The sequence below is a fragment of the Echinops telfairi genome, unplaced genomic scaffold (assembly GCF_000313985.2).
Source record: "Echinops telfairi isolate 266 unplaced genomic scaffold, ASM31398v2 ScPeMD7_7468;HRSCAF=8506_0, whole genome shotgun sequence".
Taxonomy (NCBI): Eukaryota; Metazoa; Chordata; class Mammalia; order Afrosoricida; family Tenrecidae; genus Echinops; species Echinops telfairi.
The window spans coordinates 35560686-35578001 of record NW_022111369.1 but is presented as its reverse complement, the minus strand read 5'-3'; positions in this window follow the sequence as shown (position 1 = coordinate 35578001).

Sequence of the window (17316 nt, the reverse complement as noted above, 5' to 3'; positions counted from 1 at the left end):
CCCCCCCAATTAAGTGCTCAGAGGCTATCGATTCTACAAGCCAGCTTCCTGCCCAGAAGAACTGGGCTTCCCTTGCACTGTGGGCTAGGAAATCCCTGCTCTCTCTCATACTCTGTCTCCCTTCTTTGGTTGCTGCTGCTCCCCTGCCACTCCTCTGGTCTTAAAAGCTGCCTCTTAGATCAAGGAGGGTCAATGTACAGGGATCCTGGGGTCCAAAGGACATGCTCCACTCCGGGCTCTTTTGCTGATAGTGAGATAAGACTCATCTTGACAAAAGCATTGTGAAAGCAATGATACTATCCTATAGTCACTAGCTAATCAAATACTATTTCAAGCAGAACTTTTGACTTTTAGGTTTCTGACACGCACAATTATTTTTCTAGTTGCTCGAGGAATTTCCATGTTATCAAAAACAGGTTTTGAGACAAATATAAATATTATTCAGATACTTTTTTTTCCTCTCCCCATCTGTTTCCCCAGTTTTCATGTTTGCACCCTGAGGAAGTGGCATGGGTACCATGCCTATTCTCTTTTTGCCTCACTAGGGTCAAGAAAACCCAACTTTACTGTTACCGTGCAGCGGTCAGACATGTTTTCACCCGCCATCCTTCTTAACCCTATTCTGATACCAACTACGCCACCCATGGCCCTCTGTTTTCTGTGGAGTATGACAATTCCTTTCAGTAGTCACAGAACTCACATTACAATTATGGGGAGTTATTAGGGAAACTAACAGGGTACAAAATAGTAAGGTTACACACAATCTGTCTGTCTGTAACACCTCAGCCTTACTGGTAGGCATTTCACTCTTGTCCTCAACCTCTCAGGCATCTAGTTCCTTGCCCTCTCCCTCTGTGAGCCAGGCAGCCCACCCACCTCTCTGACTTACTGCCTCATAGTCCTAATACACTTCTGGCTCATGGTCTTGGTGCTTTGGCCCTTTCAGGAAGGGCTCTTCTTTCTCCATCATTATGGGAATGTCAAGTCTGCTGAGATGACTCTTATACCCAAAGGAATGCAAAAACTGACCAATCACCTCTGTGAGTTTTACACACCTTATGTGCCTGACACAGCTGGTCTTATGGTGGGCGTTACAAAGACATGGATGCTGTTTTTAGGTGCCAGTGAATTGGCTCCAACTCACAGTGATCCTATGCTCAACAGAGTGAAACATCGCCCAGTCCTGCACCATTCTCAGTTGTGTTTGAGCCATCATTGCAGCCATTGTCTATCTTGTTGAGGGCCTTCCCCCTTCCTGCTGCCTCTCTACCAAGCATGATGTCCTTTCCCAGGGACTGGTGTTTGGATAGAAGAGCTGTATATATTTAAGTTCATTCATTTGAGAAGATTGTGCCCAGAACGGAATACTCCCGTGTCTTTGCAATTGTAATGGACATCAAGAGCAGGAAACATTTGGTAGACGGACTCAGTAGATGAGATCTTTCCTCAAACCATTGCATGGAATCATTAATTGAGCCTTTCTTTCCTACTATTTGTCCTGGCATATTTATAGATAGAAACTTGTAGGAATGCCAAACCTTTTTGAATTGGGATTGGGTGAGCAGCCATGTATGAAATAGTAAATATGCTCAGCACACAAGGAAATTGTTCTAGTTTGCAGTCTGCTGAAAAGAACAGCTTTGTGGACCGTTTTCCCATGTAAACAGGTTTTTTTGTGTGTGTGCAGCATATTCAACTGTGTGTTGGTGATTTCATTATGTCTGGTTTTCAGGGCGGATGTTGCAGGTTGGGCATTGGGTTGGTCTTTAAAATATAAAGGTTGTTGGTTTCTTGCTGAGCCCATGAGGACTGTGTATTGGCCATTGTTGCTCTTTGTTTCCGAAATGTGATATTACTGTCCTAACCTGCTTGCTGATGGGACTAAGGGGACTGCGATGGGGGCTGGTGTGAGGCTGGGGTCTGGGATTGCCAACCAACCAACCAATCAACCAACTAGTTGTCAGCAAGTCTGTTTTGACTTACGATGACGCCGTGTGTTGCAGAGAAGAGCTCTGCTCCATGGGGTTTCATGGCTCTGGCTCTCTGGAAGCCAGTTTCTAGACCTTTCTTTGATTGGGGTCAAATTGAGAAACCATTCTGTTTTTAGCCGAGCCTTTAACTATTGACTCCACTTAGGCAGTCCGTTGTAAGCCAGGAGCCCCAATGATCATCGCAGAAGTTGTGTGTCCTGTGTTTTTGCTTTTTTTAAAAACACTTGTACCTCATGGATTGATGCTAGATAGTTATTGTATTGTCTTAATTAGTGTCCACTATTTTACTTCTCTAGTTTCCAATATCCATCACAAAACAAGTTGTAATGCCAGTGAGAAGTGCTTACAAGGACACATTACAAAATGTCTGGCCCAAAAGGCATACCACTCTACTATCCAGCCCAAGCTCCACGGGTCAGCCAACCCAGCACACTGATTAGTGTCCAGAGGCACCCAATTCAGTAAGCTTCAGCTGGGTGTACGCAGCTCCACTTTTGTGGTCAAAAGGTCCAACTTTTCCAATTAAGTGTCCAGAGACACCGCACTCATAGGCCAGCCTCCTAAGCAAATGTATTTGCTTGGTGGCTTGGGAAGTCCATCCCTCTTCTATGCCCCAGCCCCCGGTAATGCCGCTGGTCTTCTGATGGAAAACTCTCATCTGGATCCAGGAGGCTCACTGCACAGGGATCGTGGGTCCAGAGGGTGTGATCAACTCCTGGTTCTTACTGGTAATGAGATCCTTCCTCCTGCTTCTTGGAGGTCTCGTTTTATAGAGAGGATGCCATTCCAGGGAATCCTGTTCATAATTACTTGTAGGTCAATCCTATCGTTATCTCCCCCCACCGTCTTAGCAGACTCATTCAGGGAAAGGTTGTTTGGTGGGAGTTAGAGACTTTGGCTGGTAGAGTCACATTAAATAATCCACTGCCCCATGCAGTTATAAAGACATTTTTGTGTGTGTGTTGGCTCGAGTACACTGGCTTTCAGCCTTTGGCAATCACTTCTCTGATTTCGGCCTCCTTTTTCTTATGAAATTATAGAGCACACACAATGTACAGACACACCACCTTTGATTGTTTTTTGCCTTATTGTGCAAACCCGCTTGTCAGTCAAGTCTATCAGCACCATATTTCCATCAGCATGTGCTCCCTTCTCTAATTCTCACAACTTTAAACATTTTTTATTATGCTATAGCACACTTAACAGACTAGGCATAACTTGGATATACATGTGGCAATCAATAAAATCTATGTGACACACTTTATTACTCATGGAACCTGCATTATCTCCAAGGTATGTGCATAGAATAGTTTACAGGTTTACTGTAAGGACAATGGTAAAAGCCAATGGCTGCATACTCCTTATCCAAGGGTATAAGCAGGACGTGGCCATATCCCAGAAGGTATGAGAAACCACAGCTTGTTGTATCCTTGACTGTTTTCGGCTTTCTTGTAAAACATGCCTAGGGACCTCTACTAGTGTATATAACAAGAGCTTCTCTAACTTGGGTAGAATTAGAATTGCTGCACTGGAGGGTAGCCACATTTTCAACTTCAGTTAAGAGATAACCAAGAATGTTGTTTCTCAAAATGGTTGCAGCATTTTACACAATTCATTAACAGTGTATGAAAGCAACATTTATTTCCACGATTTTGTTTTGTACTTTCTCTTCTATTTCTCTTTTTATGCCTTTTAGGTTTACTAATTTTTATCTTCCACTTTCTATACCTAAATTGGAGATTATGGTATTTTTTCTATTTTCACTTTGGTTGTCTTATATATTTTATTTTGAATATTTATGAAAGTCTAAAGTTAATTACTATCTTTACTCTTCGTCTAATAATACAGGGAGCACAGAGTTTAAATCCAAGTCATTCACAACCCACACTCCCCACCCTATTCTGTGATGCTATTTTGTGATAGTTGGGTGATTTTATGTCAACTTGCACTAATGGAGAGGTGGAGTCCAGCTTGCCTGTCAGGACATAACCGAGTGATGCCTCCTGGGAAGTGGGACCTTTTTATAGAAAAGTAGCTGGGAATACCTCTCTCCCTTAACCTTCCTGGTTCCTGGTACTCTGCCTGCCTGTGAGGTGGCTTATGTGGGCTGATCGATGGCTGTCAGCGCCCTGCCATGTTTCCACCAAGTTGGATATACCCAACTCTGCACCCACTGACCCGTGAGCTTTGTGCTGCTGTTCCACCTTTCCGTGCCATCAGCTGCGGCTACACGGATCTGAAGAGGGCCTCGGCTAACACAGACATCGTTTCATCTTTAATCCTAAAAGTTGTCATCCCTGTCATCGTCATCATCATTGTCATTTTGTTTTTATTTTATATGGTCAGTGCTTAACTAATGTTTTACTACTTTCTTTATCGTCTCTCTTTTATCTCAATCCTTCCATTTTTGGATCACTTTTCTTTAGTGAGAGTCTTCTGGTGACAAACCCCCTGTTTTTACTTCTAAAATATTTTTATTTTGTACTTATTTTTGGAAGTCTTTTCCTGGCTTTAGAACTAACAGAAGATAGCATTTCTACAAAAGACTTGAACAGGATATTCACAAAGGAGGAAACCTGAATGACCAATAAATATATGAGAAATGCAAATGAAAGTAACTATGAGATACCACCTAACACCCACAAAGAGAGCCCAATTCAAAATAGCAGAAAGCAACAGACACTGGAGGGGTATAGTGAGATAGGGACTCTCATTCACTGCTAGTGGTCTTGTAGATACGTACAGCCACTGTGGAAGGTGGTTTGATGGTACCTAAAGCAATATGACCCAGCAATTCCCCTATTGGGCATATGGCCAGAAGAAATAAGAAAGAGACCATGACCAGGCACCAGCCCCCAATGTTCATTGTTGCACTGTTCACTATTGCAAAATATTGAAAATGGCCTAAATCCCCATCAATAGACAGATGGATTTAAAAACTCTGGTAGATATATACAATGTAATACTACACATCCCTAAAAAATAGTGATGAAAAGATAAAATACCTATCACATGGAAAGCGTTGGAGGGCATTAGGCTGAGTGAAGTTAGGCAACCACAAAAGATCAAGTACAACATAAATCCACTCAGGTAAGTTTAAACAACAGAATGGGCGTAAAGGAAAATGCACATAACATGTAATTCCCAACATGAGAGCCAGGTACTATGGAAGGAGCCAAATCAAATCAAATGATACATACTGTATAAATCTTACTCCAGTGCAAGAAGGGTCTATTCTAACAATGTGGCATTGTAAGATACAGTACCAAAACAATTGCTGAAGACAAAATGGGTGCATAAGCAAATGTGGTGAAGAAAGCTGATGGTGCCTGGCTATCAAAAGATGTAGCATCTGGGGTCTTAAAGGCTTGAAGTTAAACAAGCAGCCATCTATCAGGGAAGCAACAAAGCCCACATAGAAGAAGCACACCAGCCTGTGTGAGCATTAGGTGTTGACGGGAATAGGTATCAGAAGGTAAAAAACAAACAACTGAACCAATGTGAAGGAGCTCTGATGTAGTGGAGACCCAAAACTCACCTGAAAGATCATTGGACAGTCTTTCACAGAAGGGCCAAAAGGAAGGAATGATATCTCCAGGTCCGTTATAGCGCTGATGAAACACTTAACTATTCTCTAGTTCTTTAACATTTCCTCTCCCTACATTATGTTTTCAGTTCTACCTCATTAACCTTGTTAGACATGCATATGGTCATTGGTAAAATTAAGATTGTTCGATGCATGAAAGCCAATGTAGGTAATCCCTGAGAAAAAGTAACAGGAGTGATGGTGTCCTGAGGGTGTGGGAAGAGAGGAGGGAAGGGAAGGAGGGGGAGCTGATAGCCATGACTGTATAACCCCACTCAAGGGGAGCAAACAACAGAACTGTAGGTGAATGGACACATTAGCTAGTGTAAGATGGTAGGGGGTAAGGGAGAGTGAATATCAAGAGGCCAAGAAGAAGGAGAATGTTTCAAACTGCTTGTGGTAACAAGCGCACAATACTGCTTGATTTGACTGAACTGCGGAATGTTATATCTGTAAGAGTTCCCAATAACATGATAAAAAAAAGAAGGTAGCATTTCTTTGAGTGTATTTGAGATTTTTTGGTTTCATTACTTTGAGGTTTCATTTAAGGTATGTAGGTATGGATTTCTTTTTATTTGTATTGCCTGGACCTTTTGGCTTTCATCTGTGAATTGGTATTTTTCACATATTCTGGAAATCTATAGCACTTTAGGTAATATTTTTGCTTCATTGTCCCTCTCAAATCTCCCTTTATACCTCAGATAAACCAAATATTAGACTGTCTCTGATCCAAGCTACAACCAAATCCATTTCTGTTGAGTCTTTATTCCAACAGAGCAGAACTGTTCCATCATGATATTTTTTTAATTTTAATTTTTCTGTGGTGTCCTTCTAACAGTGAACCTTTACCTTAGTAGTGAGCACAAACCATTTGTGCCACCCAGGAAACTTTCTACATCCGATAAGACTCTTAATCTCTGCATTTTCCATTTCTTGGGATCTCCAGGTTTCTGTGGGATAATATTTAATTCTATCCTCTAGCTCACTAATTTTCTCTTCAGTTCTATCTGCTCAGATGTTATAGCTCTCCATTGAGTTTTTAATATTTATATTTCTTACTTCCACGAGTTATTGGTTCTTCTGAACCGCTGGCTCCAGCACAGGAACAATTGTGGGGATGATGCAGGCGGGACCGGCAGTGTTCTGTTCTGCAGTGCATGGGGTCGCCATGGTCGGAACCTAACAACGATGGCTGCTGTTCATTACCAGGGCAGAATCGAGAAGCCATGGCCTACCAAGCCCACAATAACTGACTCACATACTTCCCCCAGTACCGTTTTGGGGTACTGTTGCTCTGGGGGCACTTTAAAACAAATTGTTGACTCAAAGCTTATCATACCACGTAAGTAATGCGAGTTTAGTTTAAAAACCCACATGAAGGACATTTCGTGACTTTGAATGCAGTACACATGCTTTTGAGATTCATCCATGCTGTTATGTTCATTCCTTTTAATTGCCAAGTAGCTTCAAATCCTTAAGGGAATTATTTTCCCCTTTCACTTAGCACCACAATATGACGCAGGCAGGTTCCCTTGGGGGCACTTGGAAGTAGAGGATGGATTATTTCCACTTTATTTTACACGGACACTGGAGTCCTTTGAGATCTCATCTTCAAGTGGAAGGTCTAGTGAGACCCCCTGCCTGGGGCAGGACCACCACTATGTCCTGTAGAGCTTTGAGGCTGTGGGAAGCAATGCTCATTTGCCCGATTTAAAAAACGCCTCAGCATGAGGATCCATGGTGGTGCATAGTGGTAATGTGCTTCAAAGGGTTACAGTCTTGGAAACGCTATGAGTGGTTCTACCTTGTCTTACAGGGTTGCTATGAGTCAGAATTGACTCTAGGAGAATAGGTTTTTTTTCTCCCTTCCCTTTCCTCATAGTGAAAGCTGAAAACTGGCCTCCAAGCTTTATTATTTATCTCTTTGGGAGCCTAATTTTCCCTCAGTCTGCAGCCTGACTCATCCCAATTCTCAGTAGTTTGGCAGTTGAGGTTCCCCCCGTGATGTGGCCTAACAAAATGTAAACAACTTCATGATGGTGCAAATGAGTCACTGCTGGGCTACAACCAGAAGGTCGCTGTTCAAACCCACCGAGACGTGCCTTGAAAGACATGCCAGGTGATCTGCTTCTGGAAGGTCACAGCACCTTGACGTGCAGTTTGACTGCGACACACGGGTTCCCATGAGTTGGGTTAATGTGAACAGCAAACGATTTTCACAGTGTGACGTCAGTTAAAGGCTTCTGGAGGCTCAGTGCATTATCCTCTGAGAATATTTTCTGTTTTGGTGAACTAAAACATCTCTGACCCCTTTGACCTCTGAGCTATGGTTAGGATGTACACATGCCTGGAAGAGCAGGAGGCAAGCGCCAGTCTCCTCTCTAGGTAGACGATTATCTGAATTCCTTTAAAAAAATAAGTAAATGTTTACTTCTTTTGAAAATTGTGAAAATGTCGTTCCTTGATGTAATTAAGACATAACCTTGCTGATTGCAGACATCAATTAGGAATCACAGGTTAAAGTTGTGTGTGTGTGGCGGGGTGGGGGGGCTTCAAGGTGCACTTTCTCTAGCTTGATAAGGTAAAACCTATCTATCCTTGTTGCCCACTATGTTTTTGTCACTGTTTGGGGTCAAGGGCATAGCAAGGACAAAGGAAAGTCTCTGGGTTGTTGTAGCTGCTGATCCAGAGGCAGCTGGGAAAGCAAAATAAACAGAAACAAGATGTATTGTCTTAACTGGCATTTTCTACCTTTATATTCAAAATCTAATAGCCATTGCAATAGCTATACAGACTTCACAAACCAAATTCATGATTAAAGGGTTTATTAAGGAAGTTAACAGGATGCAGGTGAGAAATGCTCAGGATAGAATTATTCATCAGGTCATGTTACAAAATTCTTTCAGGATTGCCAATCAATGCCCAAAGGACATACCATTCAGCTGTTAGCCTCAAACCGAAGGCATTCAGCTCAAGCTCAGTGGGTAAGCAATGCCAGCTCCCCCAATTAAGTACCAGAGGCACCCCACTACACAAGCTATCCCCCTGCACAAAAGCACTCAGCTTTGCTTGCTCTGTGGTCTGGAAGTTCACCACTTTGTTCCATGCTCTAGGTCCTGAGTCTGCGGCTGCTCCTCTGATGTTGGAGCTGTCTGCTGGGCCAGCAGTTTCACTGGACAGAAATCTTGGATCAAGAGGATGTGCTCCATTCCTGGATCCCTCCTCTTAGTTTTCAGGGGGCTCGGTTTACATACAGCAGGATGGCATTTCAGAGAATTCTATCACAATGGTTTACAGGTGAATCCTATCAATATCTTACCCCACCTTCTTACCAGACCCATGCAGGGAAAGGTTGTTTGGTGGGAGTTAGAGCCCCTGTACAAGACAAAAACATGTTTGGGCAAAACCATTGAAAGGGATTCAGAATGACCTTTACTTTAAAAACAAACAAAAAAGAAACTGGGGTAGTATGTGTCCATGTATTCTTTAAGAGTTTCCAGAAAAGAGAGTATAGCTTGAGTAAGATTTTAAAGCATTTTAAAATTGTGTAAAATGTGTATGTAGCCAAAACATTCCCACCTCAACAATCATCATGTGTATAGTTTAGTGACATTAAGGGTGCTCCTCATGTTGTTCAACCATCATGCTTAACTGTTTCCAGATTTTTCTATCACCCTTAATAGAAGCCAACTATCCCCTAAGCATTGGATCCCCCTTCCCCTCTCTCCCACTTGACCCTCAAGACCCAAACAAAACTCGTTATCAAGCTAATTCTCACTCATTTACATTCTACAGGACTGGATAAATCTGTGCCTGTGAGTAGCTGAGTCTGTCAGTCTTTCCAGGAATAGCAAGCCTTGTCTTTCTCCCACCTGATCTCACTAAATACGAATACACTTTAATCTCTTTACTGTTTCTTATTTATTCTAGATATTTCAGATGAGTGGGATCATGCAATATTTATCCTGTTGTGAATGAGTTATTCCCAGGCAACCCTGACATCTGCCTGCTGCTAAATCAGGCACAAGGGAGCTCTGCTGAGCTTCTTAGCTGGAAGGAATTTTCAGGGCTGGTTGTTTTCAAGGCAGATTCTGAAATCATTGATGAAGAAGAAGAACAGTGTGATGACTACAGAAATCTCTTATCTAACAGGTGCTCTAGCAAATTGTGGTGAAGAGTTTAGATGGTGCTCGGCTATCAGATAAAATAGTGTCTCCAAACAAGCAGCCATCTGAGAGAGATGTCAGCTGAGTCCACATGGAAGAAGCACACCATCGTCAGTCACTGAAGGATTGGAATCCATATCATCTGAAGTCAGAGGAAGGATTAGTATCAGAGCCTAAATTGTGGAATCGGGTGCACAGAAAGCGATGGAGGACCGTGGGAGGCCAAGATTCATTTGTGGAACTGCATAGGAAATAAGCCTCCAGAGAAGTTCCCCTATCTAAAACCCAGGGATGGGACGAAAGTGGTCACTAAACAGAGTGGTTGGGAGAGAGGAGTAGAGAAGACCAAAAGCATAAATCTGAACAGTTAAAACTTTGTCAATACAGTCCTGTTGATGCAGGCTGGACCTGATATGGTTTCCAAATGTTTCTGTATTTTTGGTTTGCATTTGCTTTGTTTGGCTTTTGTTTGTTCATATTAGTGTGTGTCTCAGAGGTGTTGTCAATGGAGGTCACCCTCTTGAAGCTGTGTTATATGGTTTTCCATTTTTCAGTATATGTAATCTAGGATTGATGAACCTATAGAGGTAGCAAGTAGAATAAGGGGTTTGCGGGGAGGGGCGTACATGGTAGTGGTGGGGTAAAAGGGAGATGATGTCAAACAGTCCATGTAGAAGAAGAATGTTTGGAAATTGATTGTGGTAGCAATTGTACAATTCTACTTGGTGTGATTGAAATATGGAATAATATGTTATATGTATTAAATCCCAACTTAAAAAAAAAGAAGAAAGAAATCTCCTATCTAGTAGATTCTAAAAAAACTTGTTCAACCAATGGAGTAATGAATGTGATACCATAGTTTTGATCAATTAAGTCTCAGGGTCTGATGCATCTCTTTGGAAAATGGTTGTATTAGACAGCTATTTTGTGCAGGCCTGTGACACCTATTTAGGAGCCCTGGTGGTGTAGTGCTTATGTGTTTCACTGCTAACTGTAAGGCCAGTAGTTCGAAATCACCAGCCGCTCCTCAAGGAGAAAGACACGCTTTCTACTCTTGTAAAGTGCTTTGATCTTGGAAATCCGCAGGGGCAGTTCCACCTTGCCCTGTCTGGTCTCTGTGAGTCGTCATCGGCTCGAGGGCAGTGAGTTTGTTTTGGGGTTTGGTGACACATTTATAGAATACATATTGCGATTCATCTCTTTCAGTCCTTGTGGTGGTTGCTTTTTATATGAACTTGACTACTTTCAGTAGTGTGGCAGTTGAGATTTCCCCATGATGTGGCCTAACAAAATGTAAACAACTTCATGATGGGAACTGCTGGGAGCAGCCAAGTAGTTGTGGGAAGCTTAGGGTGGGTTGTTACCCTTTAGTCAGGTCATTGCCTACTTCATATAGGGGGGCATTGAGTCACTCCCCCCCTCCCCGAAAATGGGGTGGTAGGTCAAGTAAACTTTGGCACCTGTGGTCTAACATCTGACCTGCTGATTTGCACTCATCCACCTCTGTATCTAACAGTTGTGCTCTCCCTGCTTCCTAGTTCATCGGTCCCAGTCGGCATGTGGGCCAGAAAAAGCCTTCAGCTTAACAACTGTCCTATGGACTTAGACCAGAATGGACTTGAACCAGAAGAGACAGGAACCTGCCCTTCAATAGCTTAGAATTTGGAAGTGGAGACAAACACCACTCACCAAACGAGGAAATGGCAAGGCCTCCTTTATAGGCAAGGATCAAAGTGCTGCAGGAGTCTGGAAAAATGATGAATGTTGGGGTGAGAGGGTAGTGAAAGAAAGGACATTTGACTGAGGCGTGAGACTGGCCTTGCCCACCCTGTGGCAAGGATGTGGCATCTCAAGTGAGGTCACTTCCACATGCGGATGTCCTTTCTATCCTGAGGTTTGACACTCTGAACACTGTACTAGGTGTCCTCTCCTGAAAGTCTATCCCCACCGCCTTCTGGGACTCTGGCCCACAGTGGACAACCTTCCACTATGGCTGTACACAAGACCAAACCCTCAACACCCAGACATTGTCATGTTGTGTGCATTCTAGAAACGAGGTTCACTCTGGCTCCCTGTCACAGAGTTGGGTCTATTGCCACTGTACTCCAGCTGTCTGCATTTCTGGAAACTCGTAAAGAATGCTTGAGCATAGACAGCTCCAGGTTGATATAAAAAAGGTCAAGGCCACTCAGGCTGGACAGGATTGACTCTGTTTTGGTCCATCCTGGTCCCCCATCAACAGGGAGGATTCTTAGCTTGCTTATGACTTTAGGACTGAAAGGGGAAGAATAAAATGAGGAAAAGAGCTACTTCTGCTTTATTCCATCTGATTAGTTATAATAGAGAGTGCTTCCTGCACTACCAGCTTGCACCGCCCCGCCCCCCAACTTTGACTTTCAACACTGTGTTGTTGTTCTGTTAGGTACCATCATGTTAGTTTCAACTTCTGGTGACCTTGTGTGCAACAGAATGAAACACTGGAAGATCCAGCACCCTTCTCAAAACTGTTAGGTTTGAACTCATTGTTGAAACCACGATGTCAATCCATCTTGCTGAGCATCAACACTATATGTTTTTAAAAATTGTATGTAGGTCAGAATACATGTTTATAAGGATGGTGTAGAGGTCAGATTTATCTTCTTCTGGTTTCACAAGGGGGAAGAAAGAGAATCACCATCCCAAAGCTTATTTCTATGAAGCAGAAGTCCGACATGCCTCCACCCTCCACCATTCTTTACCTTAGTGTGACTCCAGCTGTCTCCCCAAGGGACTCTCCTTCTCTGACAATCCATTGCATTGGTCACTCAGAACTCATAGACAAGTTTGAAGGTTTATTTGGGAAGTTAACAGGTTAGAATTCAGGATCAGAAATGGTCAGGATATAGCACTTCTCTGAATAAGACGGCCTTTTCTTGGTTCTGTTTGTAGGTATTTTGTTTGCTGATCCTCCCCCTGTTAGCCATGCTGCCCTTTGCCCTCTGCCTTGCTTGGAATAGTGTTACAAAGCATTGATAATGCCCAATGGATACACCACTCTGCAAGCCAACTTCTTGACTTGAAGACACTCAGCTTTGCTTAGGCCATGAGCCTGGAAGCACACAGCTCTAGTGCTACTGCCTCTCTTTCCTGCCTTTTTTGTTGCCACTGATTCTCTGAGAAAGGACCTTGGAACACCAAGGACAGGCTCTGATTCTCTCTGGATGGTTGATACACACATACAAACATCACCCATTCTTGCTTTTAAGATGGCTTATTTTTTATCCAGTGGGATGGCAAAACTGACTAACCCCTCAATAGTGTTTCCTAGGCTTTGCATTGTCCCGCCCAACAATTTGGTAGGCGATACAAAGACTGTGGCTGAAGGAGCCATACCAAGTGACCTCACTTCACCGTCATATTTAAGACACGGTCTCTTTTAATAACCAAATAGCTTCCCTGCAAGAACTGTATGGCTTAGTAAACAAAGTGCATAAAGAGTGGTAAAATGTTTTAGCACTATACTTTCAAGTTTGACTTTGAAAGCAAGGTCTGATATTATTATGAAATGAAGTTTTGCTATCTTGTTTTAGTGAGGACTTGGTGCAAATGGTTAATGCTTGAAGATCTGTGTTTATGCAGAGCCACATTAGAAGACAGGCCTGGTAATTTACTTCTAAAAGACTGAAAACCCCATGGAGTATTGCTCTTCTCTGACAGATCTGGGATTTCCATAAATTAGAATCAACTCAATGGCTAATGGTTTCCTGGTTGGCAGTAATTATTATACCTTTGTTAACTAAGCGACTTGTACTGCCAAGACATGGCTTTGATTGAAAACTACTTCAAAAAGTGCTTAATGATTTGAATATAAGTGATCAAAAGTTGGCATGTGATGAAGGGATAGTATAATAAGCACTCGTTGCTGTCAAGTTGATTCCAACTCATAGTGAGCCTACACCAAACCAAATTCACTTCCATGAGTCAATTCTGACTGCTCTGGGCCCTGTGAGATCGAGTAGCCCTTCCCCCGTGTGTTTCTGAGGCTTCAAATCTCCACAGGAGCAAAACCCCTCACCTTTCTCGGGTGGAGCCACTGGTGTTTCAAACCAGAACCTTGACAGTCCAACTCATAACCCACGACGCCATTTGTTTTGTGAGATGCTGTCCATTTGGTTCTGACTCATGGCGACCCTACTTACAACAGAAGGAAACCCTGCCTGGTCCTGTGCCATCCTCGTGGTTGTTCTGACATTTGAGCCCATCGATGCGTCCCCCGTGTCAATCCCTCTTGTCAGAGGTCTTCCTCTTTTTCTCTCTGTCTTGGTAATTTACCAAGCATACTGTCCTTCTCCAAGGACTGGCCTCTCCTGACAACATGCCCAAAGTATGTAAGACGAAGTCTTGCTAGCCTTGCCTCTAAGGAGTGCTCCGGCTGCGCTTCTTCCAAGACAGATCGGTTCATCTTTTTGGCAATCCCTGGTACTTTCAGTATTCCTCACCGGCATCGTTATTTGATTACTCACCAGACTTCCTTATTCAATGTGTAACTCTCACATGGCTAGGAGGTGATTCAAATACCCTGGCTTGGGTCAGGCGGACCAGAGTCCTCAAAATGACATCCTTGCTTTTCAACACGTTAAAGAGGTCTTACGCAGCAGATGTGCTCAACGCAATGGGCTGTTTGAGTTCTTGACTGCGACTTCCACGAGCATTGATTGCGGATCCAAGCAAGATGAACTCCTTGACAGTTTCTATCTTTTTTCTGTGTATCATGGTTTAGCCTACGGGTCGAGTTGGGAGGATTTTGGTCTTCTTTACACTGACTGGTAACTCACACTGAAGGCTGCAGTCCCGGCTCTGCATCAGCCAGTGCTTCCTGTCCGCACTTCAAGAAGCAAGGCGGTGTCACCTGCATCCTGCGGTGCGTTAATAAGCCTTCTCCCACCCTGATGCCACATGCTTCTTCATGGCGCGCAGCCGCTCCATTTGCTCAGCATACGGAGTGAAGACGCACGGTGAGAGAAGACAACCCTGGCACTCACCTTTCCTGATTTTAAACCTGCGGCCTGCCCTTGTTCTGGGGGCACAACTGCCCCTTGATCTATGTTCAGCGTCCACATGAGCACAGTGCTGTTGAGTCTACCCTGTGTTTGAGGAGAAAACGTTAGCATTAAAGTCCCTGACTATTTCTCATGTTCAGTTTATACCTATTTCACCCTCTGTTATAACTAGTAGCCACCCCGTTGGTTTTAGACTTATGCTGACCCATGCATATCAGAGTCGAATTGCATTTCCCAGGGTTTGAAAGGCCATTATTTTGGAAGTAGATCACTAGGCCACCCTTTGGAGGCCCTCCAGGTGGACTCAAATCATCAAACTTTCACTTAGTAGCACAGCATGTTAGTTATTTAACAATTTGCACCACTCCTGGACAGTCTGCCACCTGTCTGAGGGAAATGCCCATGGTTAGTATGAACACAGCTTTCTCTAATGCTGCAGACTAGCTGATCTTATCACAGAACACACCAATCTGACATTTGTGCACAGCAAGGACAACTAACAGAATCTCAAGTACTATGTAAGGTTGACTCCAATTCCTAGCAACCCTGTGCACACAGAAAACTCTTCCTGCTGCGGCACCATCCTCACCATTGTTACGTTTGAACCTGTTGTGTCCCTTGCATTTAGGTGGTGCCCTTGACAGGTTCTCACCAATGAAATGTGAGTCGAAGTCATGTGAATCTTCCAGGTGAGGTTATTAAGGACAAGTTTGTTTGTATTTTCCATCCTCTCTCTCCTATCTGGAAGCAGACTAGTGGAGTCAAATACAGAGGGAGCCTGGGCTTTCCAAGGCCCTCACGGAGTGAAGCTTCTTAACATCTGCCGTAGACGGTTACAAGAACAAGAAATAAACCTTCACTGTGCTAAGTCACTGGTATCTTTGGGCTTATTTGTTGTGGCAACTGGTGTTTCCTTAACTGACATGTATCCATTTTCTTATCCATGAAATGTTTATGAAATTGTGATGTAATGAAGAAATCTCTTTGCAACACTGAGAATTGGTATGGCTAGCCTCATTTCTGCAAGCCCCAGAGGTTAACTTATTTGCTTTTCAAAAAAGGGTTGAACCAGGAGGGTAGGGGGAAGGTGGGGAGAGGGGGGGAGGAAGGGGGAACTGATCCTTCACACACACACACACACACACATACACACACACACACCCCTGCCGAAACTGTGGGAGAAGGGAGATAGTGGTTGATGTACGATATGAACATAATAATAATTTATAATTTGTCAAGGGGTCACAAGGTTGGGAGGGACAAAAAGAGGAGCTAATACTAAGGGCTCAAATAGGAAGTAAATGTTTAGAAAATGATGATGGCAACATATGTACAGATATGTTTGATACAATTGATGTATGGATTGTTATAAGAGCCGTAAGAGCCCCCAACAAAATGATCCTTTTTTTAAAAAGGTGGTTGAACATCTTAGTGGAAGAATATACAATGTGGCTTTAGATTGATATCATCACAAAAATTATGTAAATAAAAAAACCCCACCACCAACAAACTCGTTGCCATCGGCTCCCTTCTGGAGTGCTACGTGTGTATCAGAGCAGAGCTGTGCTCGTGGAGTTTGCGATGGCTGGTCTTGCGGTAGTAGAACCCCATGCCTTTCTTCTCCTCAGGTGCCTCTGAGTAGATTCAAACCACCAAGCTTTCAGTCAGTAACTTAATGCTGCACCTCTCAGGGGAAATCAATAAGGATGTTTTTTTTTTTTTTTCCTCGTTAGGGAATAAAACTAAAACAGGGTGATTGCATGATCTGTTTGAGATCACTCTGAGTTAATGATAAGGGAAGATCTATAACTTTCTATTCTTGATGGAGTACACTTCCATGAGATTGTATAAAGCATTCGAGAGAGTGGGATGTGTATGTGCAAAAGCAGAGGGGAGCTACACACACACACACACACACACACAGATGTGAGCAGGCAAATAGTGTGATTTCAGAGCTGTCCCTGTGGAGTGAGTCAAATGTGCTTTTTATGCAGAGGCTGTATATTTTATTGTCAGTACATTGAACAGAAACATGGCTGCAGCTTACGTTTGTCTTAGTTAAATTAAAAGATTGATGTCTATTTATTTTGAGGTGATTGCTGAAATACCTTCCCTGCGTGTAATGGAATTTTCTGTGTTTGGCACTGCTGCAGACAGCTCATTTAGCTGCATATGTTGTCAGTGAAATTTCCCACATGCGTACACGAAACAGTTGTCTTCTCCAGATGGCATGAGTAAAGACCAGTTGTTCTTCCAAATAAATGTACAGTTATGACGAATGTGTTATCTTTCCGGACTTGATGAGTTCTTTCTTGGAAAAAGAGATGGTCTCTCACCATTCACAGGGAATGTGTAAGAGTACTTTGTAGTGGAAAATGGGTACTAAACTCTATTCTAAGATGGAAAGTTGGTGGCATCAGAGTTTAAAGAAATTAATAGATTAAATATGTTACTCTTGTCTCAATTGATGTGTGTATGGATTGGGATAAGAGTTGTATGAGCCCCTAATAAAATGATTTAAAAAAAATAAACTG